The sequence below is a fragment of the Panicum virgatum genome, chromosome 1K (genome assembly GCF_016808335.1).
Source record: "Panicum virgatum strain AP13 chromosome 1K, P.virgatum_v5, whole genome shotgun sequence".
In the NCBI taxonomy this organism is placed as follows: Eukaryota; Viridiplantae; Streptophyta; class Magnoliopsida; order Poales; family Poaceae; genus Panicum; species Panicum virgatum.
This window is the reverse complement of record NC_053136.1, coordinates 10459709-10464104: the sequence shown is the minus strand read 5'-3', so window position 1 is coordinate 10464104 and position 4396 is coordinate 10459709. Positions and strand designations below refer to the sequence as shown.

Sequence of the window (4396 nt, the reverse complement as noted above, 5' to 3'; positions counted from 1 at the left end):
ATCACCAAGCAGAAAGGGTAGGGAATGGGCGAAGGTAGTGAACAAGGGAACAGTGATGGCACAATCGTAATCCGTACTATATATTCCACCAAAGTTCAACCCGTTACAGTGTTGGGGAGGGGGCTATTTATACCTCCAACTAAATTACATCATTCCTTAAATGCCCCTCCGCTATTTTCGGAGGTTCAGAGATTACATCAGGGGTGAAGGGTAATTTCCATGGTTGGAGTGTTCGACTTGTACACTCCTATTCCTAGGTCACGCTTTTCACGACGCCTTCCTCCCGACCTTCGGGCACGATCTCCGGGCTTAACCTTCGGTCATCGCACTTGGAGACATTCGCGGAATTGCCTGGAGCGAAGTTGATCGACTGTCAATGATTGACAAAGTCATTGTGCAAGATCCTTCATGGTTCTTTCAGGAGGTTCTTCATCGTGCCTTTCCGCCAACCTTCGGGAGGGTCCCCTCCTGCGGATTTGCATCCGAGGGGCTTCTCCGAACTTGCCCTGCGCGAAACAACAGGGGACAAAGAGTTTCGTTGGGAGTGTGACGGTTAGCCGAAAACCTTCGGGAGAGGCAGACCTTCGGGGGGGGGGGGGGGGGGGCAATCACCAACAGTAGCCCCTCGTGGGCGAGAACTGACTCTGACGGGCCGAACCCTCAAATTAAAAGAAAGGATTGCACTTGATTACTCTTGATTACGAGAACGTCTCCCCCGAGAGTCGGAGGTTGTCACGAGCCAGAGGTTGGCTTAATGTGTCAAAAGCCGGAGGTTGTCTTAAGGATACGTGTCGTCAAATGGCTGGGTGATGTTTGAACTTCTCCTCGATTTTACCATTGCGAGTTACTGTTTGTTTTACCCCTCTATAAAAAAAGGGGAGGAGGGGGGTCACTTTCATGCTCGCATGCTCTTGCGAAGCTCTTGCTCGTGTTTTCTATCGAACACGTGTCAGTAGCTGATTCGCCCCCCTCTTCGCGAAGTGAAAGCGATCTTCTTGAGTGTTCGTGATTGAGAGTTGTGACTTTTGGTGGGATCTCTGTTGAGCTTGGTAAGTTTTGTTTTTCTATTTAGACCTTCGCTGCGAGCTTTGGAAATGGGCTGTACTTATCTTTTATTTCTCCTTAGACATGGTTCGCGTCAGGATAACAGCCAAGGAGTTTGATCCTGAGAATCCGGATCATCCTGCCGAAGAACAACAGAACCTGTCCGAAGGTGAGCAGGATATCTCGCAAGTTGACATGGATCCTTCGGGGCTAATGGGTGGGAAAGAGAAACCTCCGCCGACCTTAAGGTTTGGTCGATCCCTGGCTACCAAGGATTTGGTTGATGGTTATGCTCGGAGAGTTTATTTCGAGCCGCGAGTGTGTCGTGCTCCCGAAGGTGAGGAGATCCCCGATCCTCGAGAGGGAGAGTGCGCTGTATTTCGTGATTTCTTTGTCGCTGGTCTTCGATTTCCACTTGATCATGTAGTACCAGAAATTTTGATCCGTTTTGGTTTGAAGCTGCACTAGTTGACTCCCAACGCATTTGTGCAAATGTTGAAGTTTTTCTGGGCGGTCAAGACCTTCGGGGGACCTGTGAGTGTAGATGCTTTTTGCAGGCTTTATGAGATGCATCCACAGGGGAGGAAGGTTTCCTTTGAAGATGATGATTAGTTGTATACAGCTCAGAGTGGATGCTGTTCGTTTCATCCCCGAAGGTCGAACAAGGTCCAGAAGATTGAGCGTATCGAGTTGTCTTTTTGTCAGAAGAACAAATGGGAAGATGAGTGGGTGCAATATTGGTTTTATGCGAAGATCGCCTTTTCGGCGTCTGATCCTTCGGGTGGGGTTTCTTATCCCCTTGCCATGAAGGTTCAGCTATTCATTTATGTGACCAAGGCAGATTTCAGGACGGCTGTGCCTGGTTACAAGGATTGTTGTGTTGCCTTTGCCTCTGCGGCGGGTGTTATCAGTGGCCGTGATCTGATTGAGGAGTTTTTGGCCGCTAAGGTTTGGCCCTTGACTGATGGGTGGTTGCCAGGCAATTTTTTGAAGATTGAGGTTAGCGGCTTGAAGGATAAGCTACCATTTCCCAAATTCCATTTGGAGAGACCTGCGGGTATCTCAGATGACTTGATTGTGGAGGAAGTTGAGTAGGAGGCTGTTGTTCTAGGTGGGCCATATACTCTTAAGGAGTATGACTCATTTGTTGAGTGTTGTCCCGCGTGGATTAGGGTGAACCACAGTTTGCTGGAGATGAAGGTTGCCTACGGACCTCGCAAAGCTCCTCGCGATAAGAAAGGAAGGGGATCCGGAGGATCGTCTTCTTCTGTGAAAGTTAGCGATGAGCCTGCTTCCAACAGGACCAAGAAGGCTGTCCCCGAGGCTGGTGCTAGCCATCTTTTGAATGTTGTTAGTGCAAAGGCTTCGCGCTTGTCTGAGGCTGCTAAGAGGACCTCCGGGAGGCCTCCGTTGGCCCCCAGCTCCAAGTCCTTTGCTAGCAAAGCAGTGGAGCGGAAAAAGAAAGGTATTTATCCCAGCGGTTATTCTTTTCCTATCGATAAGGAAGATATGGGATTTCATGAAGGAGCTCCGTGCGACGGAGTGCAATGTTCCTTGGCGTCGTCGTAAGGGGAGGAGAATTGATCTTTATTTTGATCAATTTGGTTCCTTTCATGCAGTGTCGGATAGCATTAGCTCAGTGTTTGTTGATATCCACAAGAGACCAAGAGGCCCTCTTCGGATGGTTAACTTGCTGGAAGATGATAGCGATGAGGATTCACCTACGGATTCCCTGAAGATTCAGCTTAAGGGGAGGTACGTTGGTGCCGATGCTCAGAAGGATGACGAAGAGATGGCTAACCCTGAGGGTGAAACTCCCTTTGTTGCAGGTCGAGATGCTGGAGTTCCCACAGATGTCATAGCTTCGCAGGCGCCGAGAGTGTCCTCGCCTAACAACAACGGAGAGAAGTGCCAAGAGGTCCATGATACGGCCGTTGCTCCCTCAACCGGAGATGCCAGCAAGTTTTTTGAGCTAGGTACTTCTTTGATACCTCATCGTACTGCTTTTTAGGGACTTGATATTGATCCGTACCATCGGTATGCTGTTGAAGTAGACGTTGCAAACATGGTTTCGGTGCTCGGAGGGCTGCTAGAGCTGGAACCCTCAGGTGCCGGGGCTTCTGCCCAGGGGGAAGTTGGGGGTCAGCCTGCTCTTGTTGAGGATGATGAGTGCTTCGACTCCCAAGGCAAGTTGTTCATTTTGCAGTTCTTTTTGGGTTAGAGGGTTACTCTAATAGATGTTCCGTTTGTGTAGGCTTCGTGAAGAGCTTGGGAGTTTATGGCACCGGGGATCTTGGGAGGATTACTGCATCCTTGTGCTTGAAGGTGCGTAGTGTACCCCTGGTGTGGTTTGATTTTCCTTTGGTTGTAGGAGTTTTTTGGTGAGTGTGTATGCCAATTTCAGTTTTGTGCAGGCTCTTTTGGCGAGTCGTGTAGCTGTGAGCGGCGCAAAGAAGGATGAGGCTAGGTTTTTGTCAATGTCTTTCGACATCCTTCGGTTGAAGGAGGAGAACAATCAGTAGAAGAGGGAGAACAAAGCTCTGGAGGATGTTCGGGTTTCCTTGAAGTCTGAGAACCAAGTGTTGACTGAGAAGATGGTGGTGCAAGAAGGTGTTATTAAAAAGATGCAGGAAGGTATAAATTTGAATGAGAGCATAATGGAGAACCTTTGGGCCACCATCGATCAAGACAGTTTGAAGATCATAAACCTTCAGACAGAGGTTCGTCAGCTTTGGGCGGATGTTGAGAAGAAGAATGAAATTATCTCGAAGCTTGAGAAGGAGGCCGAGGATGACCGTGTAACATGGGAATCGGCCTCTCAAGAGATTAGTGAAAAAAGTATAGCCATCCGGGAGGAGTATCAAAAGGCATTAGCTACATTTGGAGCTGAGCCTTCGCCCTTTCCTGAGGAGGTAGGGGAAGGGGCATCTGGGCTGTTGGACTGGTTGATGAAAGAGTTTGAAGTTCTTGGGGATGTTTTGTCTAGTGTTTCTGATAACACTGCAGTGATGACGTGTGAGAGTGTTTTTGCTATTCTTGGTCACGAAGGTTGTCCGGAGCTTGATAGAATGGCGTATCGTGACTTTGTCGTTCCGGGGTATTCGGAACTTGAAGGTGATGTGGCGAAGATTCAATCCGTTAAGAAGGCATTCCTTCGAAGATTTTGGAAGGTGTCCGGAAGAGAGGTTGTGAGGGAGGTTGCTCAAAGATGATTGGAGGAGGTTCGGTGTTTGCTTGTTTGCTATTGAGTTTTTATCTCTTATGACTTTCAACATCCCTTTGTCTTTCCCTGACTTTTGGTATTTCGTGCTGCTGGTAAAGAGGTCTCGTGAGGCTGCCAAGGGGGTCATCG

General features: G+C 48.8%; 1 long non-coding RNA gene across 1 annotated transcript; it reads left to right on the top strand.

Moving 5' to 3' along the window:
• Positions 1–699: 699 nt before the first annotated feature.
• LOC120651273 lies at positions 700–3781 on the top strand. Its single transcript, XR_005666019.1, has 3 exons — positions 700–3020; positions 3099–3369; positions 3459–3781. It is a non-coding gene; the product is annotated as an uncharacterized LOC120651273 (long non-coding RNA).
• Positions 3782–4396: the final 615 nt, after the last annotated feature.